Source organism: Schistocerca gregaria, chromosome 9, assembly GCF_023897955.1.
Source record: "Schistocerca gregaria isolate iqSchGreg1 chromosome 9, iqSchGreg1.2, whole genome shotgun sequence".
Taxonomy (NCBI): Eukaryota; Metazoa; Arthropoda; class Insecta; order Orthoptera; family Acrididae; genus Schistocerca; species Schistocerca gregaria.
The window spans coordinates 162,055,655-162,069,608 of NC_064928.1; positions in this window are offsets into that span (position 1 = coordinate 162,055,655).

Consider the following 13,954-nt stretch of genomic DNA (forward strand, 5'->3'; position numbering starts at 1 on the left):
TTAACCAAAGTAATACGAGTAGCGAGTGAGCAAATGGAATACCACAGACTAACACAAGAATACCTAAATGCATGTCGTACCTTCCCACCGAGAGACCGACGCAGTTCCGAGGGGAGAAACGAGAACAGAAGCCGAGAGCAGAACCGTGTTAAGCTAGAAGGCCCTACAATAAGGGATGGACTGGACACCCACATCGGCAGCCTACCTCTAAGTCTACCACCCGCACGTTTTAGCGTGAGACTTTTTCGCGTCCCTGTTACACAAGGACCACCCCCAGCCCATGTTAAAAGCTAGAGCCCTCCAGAAAAACAGTATAGATCTTACGATAACACAAAAAGGGCCACTACCACCAGCTAGTTTTAGCGTGAGACCTTTTCGCGTCTCAGGTACGTCAAGGACCACCCCCAGCCCATGTTAAAAGATAGAGACCTCCAGAAAAACAGTATAGATCTTACGATAACGCTAAAAGGACCACACCAGCTGCAGGTTTTAGCGTGAGACTTTTTCGCGTCTCTGTTACGTTGCAAACTTTAAAAACATTGCCCCACCACGAAAAGTATAACGTTTCTCATTGGATAGACAGAATCTTTGTAGGCGGAGCTTAAGGTTAACATTGAGAGCCTGATTGGTCAGATGAAAACATAGCCAGATAGTTTTTTTAAACTAACTTCGGTAAATTGTAGTAAGGAGAAGTTAGAAGAGAGTTGCTTCCGAGATGGCGAGGTGAGCGGAGCTGTGCTGCCCGCCGCTGCCCTGACGCTGCCTAACACCGCCAAGGTAATGAACGCACGCGATGCCGCATTTTTGAGCGTATAAGGCTTCACTCAGGACTGCAGCAGTCTCATCTGTTACACCCCCCTTTTTTGCTTAATATTAGTGTCGATCGTTAATTAAAAATCATGGTGTTCACATTTGCCACTTTAAGAACAGATCTGAAACGCGATGATTTTTCTTTTATATAGTTATTGAGAAGCCACATCAGCCACTGTAATTTACGACAAGTTAGATAAGTAATTAAAGATAATTGAGGGTCACCGTAGACCATTTTGATAGTTTTTTCTTTTGTGAAACTTAAATTTAACCTAGATTATAGATGTGATATGGCATAGGTCATCCTTCGATCGATTGTAGAACTTGGAAACCCATTCAGGGAATATTCGTTCACATTTTTGTTGAACGCAGTTGGTTTTTACTATCCTGTATTAAAACATTTCCTTTTATCAATAGTGCAATTTATAAACGATGTTTTGTAAGTAGAAAAAAATTTCCAATGGTAAACTTAACTGCTTTTTCGACGTTATTTTACCAGCTAACTAAAAATAGGAAAGCTTTGAACCCTTTCCACTAAATTTAGTTAGCATTAAGATTCTTTTACAGGGAGTGCAGTGGAGCTGACGCTGAGTTCATTTAGTATTTGGTTATATCATCGCTAGTCTCACTGAACTCTTCGGAATTCTACATGTCATGTGTGGTCTGGCGTCTCCTTACCAGCAACAGGTCCAAGGTTCAAAACAAGTCAATTCCCTAAAAAACACGATCAGAGTGTCGTTGCACGAAGTGGTAGGGAGACACAATATAGAACAAACAGACACCACCATGAATGTTTAGAAAATGGCGACCCTGCCAGGATGGTAAAATACCATGATTGAAGGTCGACCACATGCCTAACTAGGTCAGAAAAATATCCTGCTAAAAAATTTTCGTAGTAAAATTTTTTTTCCTTAAATTTATTCATAGTTGATAACAGTAGCTGCAGCGATAGATAGTAAAAGTATTCAAGAAAGACATTCTACCAGAAACAGTAGCATAATTAAGCTATGAATTTTGAAAATTGTTAGAATTAAGTTTTCTCTTCAATGCAAGCGCACAGGTGGCGGATACATCGTTGACAAGTTGGTTCTGACCCAACAAGTAAGTAAATGGTTTCGCAAGTCGTGTGAACAAAAAATTTATGAAACATGTGAGATCGTATGAGCGCATGTTGACGCGAAGTAGGGCGTGTGAATTGCCTTTAAAACATAAAATAAGGGATTCGGAAAGATTAGCAATGGCAGATTGAGACCTTGACCGTATTGAGGTAGAGACCCAGTATGAAAATGGACAGAGAATTGAGGACAGTACAAGAGACGATGCAGTATCGCGGGAAATAGGACAGATGACGCACCATAACGAGGATAATGTACGCCAAGGCACAGAAAACCTAGGTCAGCATACGACAGAGGAGCAGGAAAGTAATGAGACAGTCGATGAGGATTTTAACTTGCGTCTTGAATACGTAGAACCCATAGTACAAGTAATCAGAGCTCCCTCACCACAGAGTACAAAGAATACGAAGAGAAGCGTGCCACAGCACAGTTCAATGCAATCGGTTGCGAACCAACAGTTGGGCGAAAACACAGAGCGTAGGACGTCGGAAGAAAACGCAATAGGACCCACCAATCTGGCAGAATTATTACAACAAATTACGGAAACCATGACAAGGGAAAATAAAGAAATTGCGAACCAAATTAAAATTCAAAATGCGTAAACCACGAGACAAATGCGTGATATTAAAGAACAAAACAAAAAAATTCAGTTACACCTAAGTCATATTGAAGACGAGGTAAAAGAATCTCGAGAAGTGATAGGAAACTTAATAACAGGTCACAATCAATTGAACAGACATTGACAAGGTATAAGTGGACGTACAAACATTGCGTAATGACATTCAGGACGAGATCAAAACATTACGTAACAACACCCAGGCAGAAGTCAAGAAACTAAAGAAACAGACAAACGTAATTACTAGACAATCAGCGGGTACAGCGCTTGAAATTGTTGAAAACAGTGTGTTACACAAACGTCTCACAAAAGCAGCGCTGAAAAGATATGATAACCGCATAGTCAAAATAGAAGCGCAAACAAAGCGACAATTTCAAAAATTGCGAACAGAGTTGTTGCAAACTATTGGAGAGCGTAGTGAACAGGATCGAACAAGCACAGAATCTGCAACCACGTCCGTATCTGTAACAGCACCGGAGAAACAAGAAATTAACGAAGATATTACGCATTTGCGATTCCAATCACAGGCGGAAAGTAACATACGTGAAATTAGACAGCCTGCACCGCGGGTGCGCGAAAGTTACAGTGGACAATATCCAATGGATCTACCACAACAGGACAGAACGACGAGAGAAATGATCAGAAACAAAAGTGGCAAGGATCGCGAATTTCATATGAAACTATGACGAAGTACGACAACGATCATTTCCTCACAGTCTGAAAATATCAACACTTTCGAGAAGGAAACTCATTACATCCACGAACTTTTATTGATCAATTCCGAGTAGGATTACCAGAACACTGGACGCTAGAACACAAATTAGACTTTATATGTGCACTCAAGTCAGGAACAGTCGCAGAAACCATGCAGAATGTTGCAGCGACATGCCGATCGTACGAAGATTTCAGAGAGAAGTTTCTCTCACGATATTGGTCCAGCGAAGCACAGAACAGAGTGAAGTACCAATTATTGCAGAACCCATATTTTGAAAATTCAGGAGAGAAGAGTCCCGTGAAATTTTTCGAGGTAGTGGCAAACAAAAATCAATGCTTAGATGCACCATACAGTGACGGAGAGTTGATTAAATTATGCGCGATGAAGCTACCATTGAAATACCAGCAATCATTAGTAGGTCGCGGAGGCAATGACGTCGAAGCATTTAAAGGTATTCTAAGGGAACTAGAGTTCATATTCTCGGAAGATGATGCAAGAAAAAGACGAAGCGCACGTGAAAACGAAAGCAAAAAGCAGTGGAATCCACAAGACACAGTACGAAGAAACAATTACGAACCACGTGATAACTTTGCACCAAGAAACCAGAATAGATTTCAACAAAGAACCGGTTATGGATTTAGAAGAGAATATGGCAATAACTATAATTCACTCAGGAACGGCAACAACTATTACAGAGGGAATAACGACCACTGGAACAGGTACTGGAGAACCAATAGACCGACAAATTATCAACAAAGAAACCACTATCAACAAGCTGAACAAGAAAAGTGAATGCAGATAGAAGAGGTTGAGGTAAGACCAACAAAACCCGATAAACGTTCGGATTGACAACTAAGCGCCCAATGCCAAAGAGAATGACACACTGACCCAGGACAATTGCAGCACCTTGAACAGAGGAGTAAAAATCTTATCACGTGAAGAGAAGAAGGAAGAAACAAATCCACAGGGACCAGATGAAACCGAAGACAAGAAAATAAGAATATCATGTTTGGACGAAATTAATTGGGAGAATACTGACGAGGAAATTGAATTACCAGAGGCATGCACAACGAATGTAGGAGGAAAGGATGGAGTAATGAGTATTGCAGAGCTATTTGAGATGGAAACCAGGGAAAGCGAATTCAATGAGGATAATGTGCAGTAGACAGAAGTTGAAAATAAGTTACAAGTGGGCACACAACCCAATGTATACAATGAAGGAAGTTATGAAGCGATAATTAGTGCATTTAGATGCGATTATTTGGAAGTAGCGACGAAGAAGTAGAAGATAGACGAGGATGAGGAAAAAGTAGAGGATGCAGAAGAAAGCGTAAATGAAGGAAGAAATAGAGAAGAGGAAATAAAAGAGAGAGAAGTAGCAGTCGAAGCTTATCCTACATAAAGTTCGAATTCACAAGGGAAATTCCTATAAAGACTCATGTATGATTCAGTGGAGGATTCGTTGATGCAAGAAGAAGAAGAACAGAACCAACCCTTTCAAATTCAACCAATTGTGAAGGCAATGGTAAAGCATATCCCAGTCAATATTGTAATTGATAGCGGAAGTGAACTGACTGCGATCTCAGAAAAATTTATTCATGCAGTGTAATGCCAATCAGGAATTGCCAGTTCTGAAAACATGTCAGATTAAAGTAAGAGGCCCTATTAGAAACAATGCTGCGGAAGTTACGAGACAAACAAGGTTAATCTTTCGTGTCAAGGTCAAAAGATCAAAGCCAACTTCGTGATTATACCTAAACTAACTGTAGATTTGATTACAGGTGCAGATTTGTTAAATGAGAGACGAGCGATAATAGATATGGAGAAAGGTAGCGTAAGATTCGGGAATGTCACATTTCTCTTTGAGCAAAAGCTAAAATTAGAAGAAAAACCAGTTATAAACAAACAATTAAGAATGATGCGAGATAAAGAGGATGAAGAATTAGAATGGTATACACAAAAGAAGGAATCGCCTCAATTCATGTTAGAAGTCCATAAAGAAATCGATGAAAAATTGCAAGAAGTTCAAGGTATTTCCGAACAGAATAAAAGAGAATTAGAGGGTATTTTACGAGATAAAGCAGAGGTACATTTATCTAAGACTGGCAGTATTAAACACTTTCAGTACAAGTTTGAAGATTAATTTTATTACTGGTAAATAATCAGCACAATATTTCAAGATTATGTTGCAGATAAGATCGTCAGGAGAAAGAAGAATGAAGAGAGAGGAAGGTGGGAAAAAGACAGTAGTTTCAATAATAACACAAGAGTACCATAGATTAAGGTGAAGGGATAAAGCGTAGATAGTCTAACAGCATGAAATACTAATATGCTATACACCACGACACTACACAAAAATAAAAAACGAATTTGAGGATTCTTCAGTAGACTTTAAGACTCCAAATATCTTACAATTGTAACATGGAAAGGGCGCCGAAATTTGTAAAGCTTTTTAAGAAGGCGTAAAACAAGTAGATACTAGACCTATGTTAGATGATTATAAGTAAAACTTTTTGTAAGAACCATTGTAAAAGCTCCAGCAAGGAAGAGATGCAACGACCCACAAGTTGCAATGCTAGATGTATCAACAAAGAAAAGGACGTAATTAGCAAGACACGACTCCTACATAGCAGTAGCGTCAAGAGAAGGGAAGGGACAGCGAAACTAACAGAAGACCCTTGCAGCGAAAGTGGGCAATAAATTTGCCCGCTAGGTGGAACCTTGCTGGGATGGAACAGGGAGCCGCACAGTGACGACAGCCGTGCAGAGGCGCCACGGGACGCCAGAAGAGACCCGTGGAGGGACACCGGATTTTCACCGCTTGTAGACCCCGGGGCGCCCCCGCCACACCGGAGCGAGCAAAAAACGGCCGGACGAGAAGACCGCTTGGGCAAGCCACCACTGGCAAAAAAAAAAAGAAATGTGTAAAAGTCACACTACTGCTATTAAACAGCACGCTGATGCACGAGACTGAAGAACTTCCACAAAGTAAAAATGACATGCCCAAACAATTTATCAAAGTGTTACTAGGAGGAGAACTTCAAAGCGACTAGTTATCAATAGATATTTCCATATCCTGCCCAGAGAAGAACCAAGAAGCAAGAAAGAAGCAGAGAAAAAGCAGGAAGAACAGAAGTTGAAGATTCGCAAGATTGAGACCAAGAAAGAAGATGGGTGAAGAATAGACGACATACCTTCCCAAAGTGGTAGGGAGACACGATATAGAACAAACAGACACCAGCATGAATGATTAGACCTTCATCAGAATTCAGACATACAAAGTGGTTTATAACGTAATTACAAATTTATGGAAGAAAATTTTTATACGTAACAATACCAGACAGAGACAGTACTCACATGTATAAAATAAATACCAGGCCAGAAGGGCTTTAGTCACAAACCAATCCTCTAAGGGCTGTTGATACCTGTACAGCCACAGGTTGCAATGGACTGACAGCGTAGTCTTGTTTTCATAGAGGTCAGATATGCCACCCGCTGCACTGAAAATATTTGTAAATATTGAAAAACGTATTTACACTGTGTGATCAAAAGTATCCAGACACATGGCTGAAAATGTCTTACAAGTTTTTGCGGACTCTAATGGGAACGCTGGAATTCAGTTTGATACTGGCCCACCCATATCCTTGATGACATCTTCCACTCTCGCAAGCATACATTCAACCAGGTGCTGGAAGGTTTCTTGGGGAACGGCAGACCATTCTTCACGGAGACACAGGTCGGTAGTCACCGCTGAGCGACGCTTGACATGGTGTAAAGGGCGAGGCCATTGCACAGTGGATGACTGCAAACGAGTGATTTGGAGCGATGAACCACGCCTACCATGTGGCAATCCGTGGAAGGGTATAGGTTTAGTGAAAGTCTGGAGAACGCTACCTGCTAACGTGTGTGGTCCCAACCATGAAGTACAGAAAAGGTAGTGTTACGATATGGTGCGGTTATTCGTAGGTAAGGCGCGGTCCCCTTACTGCGGTGAATACAACACTAAATGCGGAAGCACGTGAACACGTTTTAAAGCATTGTATACCGCGTATAGTAGAGTTCGAGGATGATGTGTGTATCAACAGAACAGTGCAGCGTTAGTGACGCAATGGTCTGTGGATAATAACATTCCTGAAAAGGGCTGGCGTGCCCAGAGTCCTTCTTGAACCCAGTGCAAAAGCTTTGGGACGAGTCGCAACGTCGAGCGTCCAACACCAGTGCCTTCTCCGGTTGCGCCTCATGAGGAAGAATAGGCTGCCATTCCTCCACAGGCTTTCGTATCAGTCACTAAAAGTACTCCCCAGCAAAATTCAAGGTCTTATATAGGCGATTGGAGGACGCACCCTGTATTAAGCTGTCGACCCTAGAAGTGCAGCTGGTGGCACATTAGCACAGCGTGTTCCATCAGGTGGATGGGGGTGGGGGTGGAGGGGGGGGGGTGGCAGGTTGGGAGGCTCCGTCATGGGGGCTGGTTAATCTCTGTACGAAATAAACTGAGTGAAGCTCTCACAGATACACTCTGAAACGTATCACACGACATTGGCACTAAAACAGAAATAAGACAAAAAGCGGTAAAATGTGAGCCTCGGAACCCTAATTTTGTCACACTCATCCCGTAACCTTCCACAGTTACTCAGCGACGACACTCTCCCAAACACTACAGCGTCACACCGAGGTGGCGCAGTGGTTACCACTCTGTGATTTCAGTAATCGCTCCAGGTAAATGCCTAGATGGTTCATTTGAAAGGGCACAGCCTGTTTCCTTCCCCATCCTTGACACAATCCGAGTGTGTGCTCCGTCTCTAATGACTCCGATGTTAAACCTAATCTTTTTTCCTTCCTTCCACTACAGCATCCTAAGCAAGCAGTCGTGGATTGCTCCCCACCCTGTTCGCCAAATCATTTATGTATAAAGAGAACAAGAGAGTTCCAGTCACACTTCCCTGGGGCACTGCTGACGATACCCTTGTCTCTCAGAACACTCGAAATGGAGAACAACATACTCAGTTAAGGTGCCTTCCAGCCTCTCACGGATTTGAGAACCTAATCCATGCACTTGGACCTCCGTTAACAGTCCGCAGTAAATAATTTCAACATTTAGGCCTTAGCGCCAGTCAGCCTCCTAAGCACAATGTTGGTAGTTCGATCGACCAATTCCTATTAATGCTCACGGTACTGCTGTAAGGTGCTGTTGCTTAGCGACACTTTCAGTAGCGTGTTTACAAAGAATATTAAGACACACCAACCGTCCTTATATTTGGGAAAACTGGGTCTGTCCGTGTCATCTCATTTACACTGAAGGCCCAAAGAAACCGGTATAGGTATGTGTATTCAAGTACAGAGATACGTGAACACACAGAATACCGAGCTGGGATCAGCAACGCCTATATAAGGCAACGAGTGTCTGGCGCAGTTGTTAGATCCGTTACTGCTGCTACAATGGCAGGTTATCAAGATTTAACTGTTGTAGTAGGAACTTTCCTATACGACCATTTCAGGACTGTACCTTGAATAGAAGGAATCCGGTAAAACATCAAATCTCCGACATCGCTGTGACCGGACAGAGATCCTGAAAGAACGAGTCCAACGACGACTGAAGAGAATTGTTCAAAGTGACAGAAGTGCAACCCATCTGCAAATTCCTGTAGTTTTCAGTCCTGGGCCATCAACAAGTGTCAGCATGCAAACTCTTCAATGAAACATCATCGATATGGGCTTTCGGAGCTGAAGGGCCACTTGTGTACCCTTGAAGACTGCACAACACAAAGCTTTATGTCTCGCCTGGGCCTCTCAGCACTGACATTGGGCTCTTGATGACTGGAAACGCATGAAGTTCTTCTTGGCTGTGTGTCCATATAACAAATGTATCGTCCACATAGCGAAACCAGCAAGAAGGCATCAAAGGGGCGCTACTTAATGCCTGTTACTCAAAATGTTCCATAAAAACGTCAGCTGCAACTGGCGAAATGGGTGAGCCCGTAGCAAGGCCGTCAGCCTGTTCATAGAATTCACCACTGTATTTAAAATAGCTCGAGCAAAGACAATTCAGTTAGTCACAAACATCTGGAGCACCATTCTCCCTTATGATCTCCTTTGTATCTGATACCGGAACTACAGACTGGACAGCTCTAGTACAAAGAATCTAACACCTCGAATACCTGTCTCACCAAGAATCTATGGACTACCCAAAACAGTTAAAGAATCGGTTCCTTTGAGACCTATCGTCAGTGGGATTAATTCGCCGACTTATCTTTTAGCACGTCATTTATCTGGAAAACTGAGACCTAGCTGGTAAAACAAATACTTTTATCAAAGATTCGAAACATTTTTTAGAAATTGTACTCTTACTGAAGATAACTGCGGGGTACATAGTTGTTCGATGCGACAGCGTTATTTACTAACGTCACATTATCAGATGTGTTGATGTGCTGTGTTTCTGATTGTTTTATATTTCTTTCGACATAATTTACAAGAAATATTTCTCAGGTCCAGCTTCTTAAAAAGCATCCACACAAAGGGCGAATGCGTTGCAGACGACATGATTACACTTCACGAATAAAATTACGTGAACGGTAAGCGATGCACGTTTGCGCTTGGCAATAACCACTTTGCTAACACTGGTAACTATGTAAGTGACAAAATAAAAGGTGTCCGATAGGTCAGTCGTTCGGTAATAATTTTTTACATGTGAAATTTCATGACTTTTTCACTTACTATTGGCTGCATTCGTTGCTATAGGTACAATTTTCTTCGTAAGTAACCGAGATTATTCGATTAATGTTTCTCAGCATACAAATGATACTTACAGGTCTATGAAACTCTAGAGTTTATTTCATTTATGCAAAAATCAATGAACTGATATATTTTAAACTTCAAGTTTAGAAAAAACTAAAATTTTATAGTCAATTATCAAAATTTTTACCACAGTTTTTAATAGATTTGGAAAATTCTGGAGTTTTGTTTTAAGGAGTTTGTGTTTAATAAGCATACCATGTTTGAAAGTACTATGATATTTATTTTGGATGTTACATGTACCCAAGTACAAAAAATTGTGTTTCGTGGAAAACAGCCGTTAAAGTTGCTGCTTGTATCTATCGAACAGTCCAGTACCATAAGCAGGTTCTTTTTCATTTTCTAAATCAGTTTTCTCCCTTTTCACTAACCTATGATGCACTCTTCTTGATTTCATTACCTCCAAAAATGATTTGTCTGCATTCACTGCACGCTCTCTGTCTATCGCATACAAAGCTTTGATGCAGTTCACTCCGGGCGTAATTCCAATTTTCTCTAAAATATATTTTCTGCTCTGCACACCATCATTAAAATATGAAACTGCATCATACACACCAGTAGCATGTGCATTTCTTCCACAAAAATGGTTTTTGGCAATCTTCCCCATAGACATTGGTTAAAACTTTCATATGGGTTTTGGGTACCCCCATGACGACATTCTTTTCGTTTGCAAGGTCCCTGCGTATAGGTTTGATGCCTTCCATTGCAGCAGCTGGTAGACAGTTCCTATGGTGATTCTGAGAGGTTGCAGTCTTCAGCCACTGGTGTAACATTTGTTGTAGCACCCTTTGCCCTGGTAACGTTGTTTACGGTTGAAGCAACGAATTCTAGGCACCTTGTGCAATAATACGCCACAAATGAACACGAAACAACACAGCCAAATGAAAATAGTTTCGAAATTCACAACGCCACACTACAAGTCTTTCAAAACAAACAACAAACAAACTTAGCCATCAAAACAATGCACGTATATAAGAGCAGAGAAAATATCGATATCAATAATCCTTTGTTTCACGTATGACAATCTCTGCCGCAAATATAAACATTTGAATTCTACAAAGCGAAATACAGAAGAATGCTGTGCACAGGGGTGTGGCGCTGTATCTTGGCACACTTAAGACCAAATAGCGCGCCTTATAACCTCTCAAACAAACACTATGTGATCAAAAGTATCCGGACACTCCCAAAACCTTACTTTTTTCATATTAGGTTCATTGTGATGCCACCTACTGTGGGTACTCTATGTCAGCGATCTCAGTAGTCACTAGACATCGTGAGAGAGCAAATGCGGCACTCTGCGGAACTCACGGACGTGGTCAGGTGATTGGGTGTCTGTCAATTGTGTCATACGGCTGGACGCGAGATTTCGCCACTCCTAAACATCAGTAGGTCCACTGTTTCCGATGTGATAGTGAAGAGGAAACGTGAAGGGACACGTACAGCACAAAAGCGTACAGTCCGACCTCATTTGTTGATTGACAGAGACCGCCGACAGTTGAAGAGGGTCGTAATGTGTAACATGCAGACATCTATCCAGACCATCACACAGGAGTTCCAAACTCCATCAGGGTACTATGGCCGTTAGGCTGGAGGTGAGAAAACTTCGATATCGTTGTCGAGCGGCTGCTCATAAGCCACACATCACGCCAGTAAATGCCAAACGACGCCTTGCTTGGTGTAAGAAGCGTAAACATTGGACGATTCAACAGTGGAAAAACGTTGTGTGGAGTGAAGAATCATAGTACTCAATATGGCGATCCGATAGCAAGGTATGGGTATGGCGAATGCCCGGTGAACGTCATCTGCCAGCGTGTGTAGTGCCAACAGTAAAATTCGGAGAGAGTGGTGTTACGGTGTGGTCGTGTTTTCATGGAGGGAGCTTGCACCCCTTGTTGTTTAGCGTGGCACTATCACACCACAGGCCTGCATTGATGTTTTAAGCACCTTCTTGCTTCCCACTGTTGAAAACAATTCGGGAATGGCGAATGTATCTTCCATCAGTGGCGGAGTGCTTACTCGACAATAACACCCCTGTAATTGACTGGCCTGCACATAGTCCTGACCTGAATCCTATAGAACACCTCTCAGATGCTTTAGAACGCCGACTACGTGCCATGCCTCATCGACAGACATCGATACCTCTCCTCAGTGCAGCACTCCTTGAAGAATGGGTTGCCATTCCCCAAGCAACCTTCCAGCATCTGGTTAAACGTATGTGTGAGAGAGTGGAAGCAGTCACCAAGGCTAAGCGTATGCCAACACCATTCTGAATTCCAGCATTACGGTTGGAGGGCGCCACGAACTTGTAAGTCATTTTCAACAGGGTGTCCGGATACTTTTGATCACATAGTGTATATGTTTTATACATCTAACAATTCAGGGAGATGTGCGCTACAAAATAGGCATATTTTTGAAAACTCGTAGTTTTTAAAATTTTTGACTTCGTACCTAAATAAATGTGCTCTGGAAATTTCATTACTCTGAATTATTGTTTGGTGTAGCGATTTGTTCTGTGTGGTGTCACCGCCAGACACCACACTTGCTAGGTGGTAGCCTTTAAATCGGCCGCGGTCCGTTAGTATACGTCGGACCCGCATGTCGCCACTATCAGTGATTGCAGACCGAGCGCCACCACACGGCAGGTCTAGTCATAGATTCCCTAGCACTCGCCCCAGTTGTACAGCCGACTTTGCTAGCGATGGTTCACTGTCTACATACGCTCTCTTTTGCCGAGACGACAGTTTAGTATAGCCTTCAGCTACGTCATTTGCTACGACCTATCAAGGCGCCATATTCCGTTACTATCGAGATTGATATTGTGAATCATGTACCTTTCAGAGCGACGTTCATCATTAATGGATTAAAGTTAAGTATCAAAGTAATTACGTCCGCTTTCTAATTCCTTTCATGTTCCAGACTTCACGTCAGTATAGTTCTTCCCTCCTAACGCCAGCCTGCGTGAGCTAAAACGCGTGCATTTCGGCCTCCTCTAGTACGAGTAACACGGCTCTTCTACCAACCCGACATTCTGTATGTGTGAAATATTCATGTACTTGTACTTATTATTTTTGTGTAGAGGCGTGGCGGGTCAGATATAATATAAGGAGAAGGGAAACTACGTTAGACGCCTAGCACACAGCGAGGCCGGTAGAGCGGTACGGTATAATCGCCGGGGCAGCGTCAGGTGACGGACTTGGTGGGCAGGCTGTTTTGCCAGGAGGCGGGCAGGTTCAAGGTCGCCGCCCTCGGCTGTCTTCGGTCCGGAGCAGAAATAAAAACGCGGAGATTACGAGCTGCCAGAGACGGACGCAGATTGCAGGCCGACGCCCACCGCCGACGCCCGGCCGTAATGACGGGAACGCCTCCCAGCGACGTGCCGGACAAACGCTGCCCGCGGTGGTCGGCGTAACGGCAAATAACGCCAACCGAACGGCATAACGACTAGCCGAGGGACAGGCAACTTTCACCCTGCTGCAGGAGCCGCTGCGTAACTCGCGTGCAGAGGTGCCACTGTCATTGTCAGTGTTCCTTTCGTCCGTACGTCGGAAATTCCGTGGCGTCGTGCGAAAGCCCACTCGCACTTGGGACTGCTAACGGATATTACACTAAAAACGCTACGCGACATACTGCTCAGCACAGGGTGTCAAATCAAACACCTTTCAGCCCTCCATTTTCCGAACTGTTATTTTACACTGAAGCGCCAAAGAAACTGGTACAGGCATGCGTATTCAAACACAGAGATATGTAAACAGGCAGAATACGGCGCTGCGGTCCGCAACGCCTATACAAGACAAGTGCCTGGCTCAGTTATTACAACGGTTACTGCTGCTACAGTGGCAGGTGATCGAGATTTAAGTGAGTTTGAACCCGGAGTTATAGTCGACGCACGAGCGATGGTACGCAGCA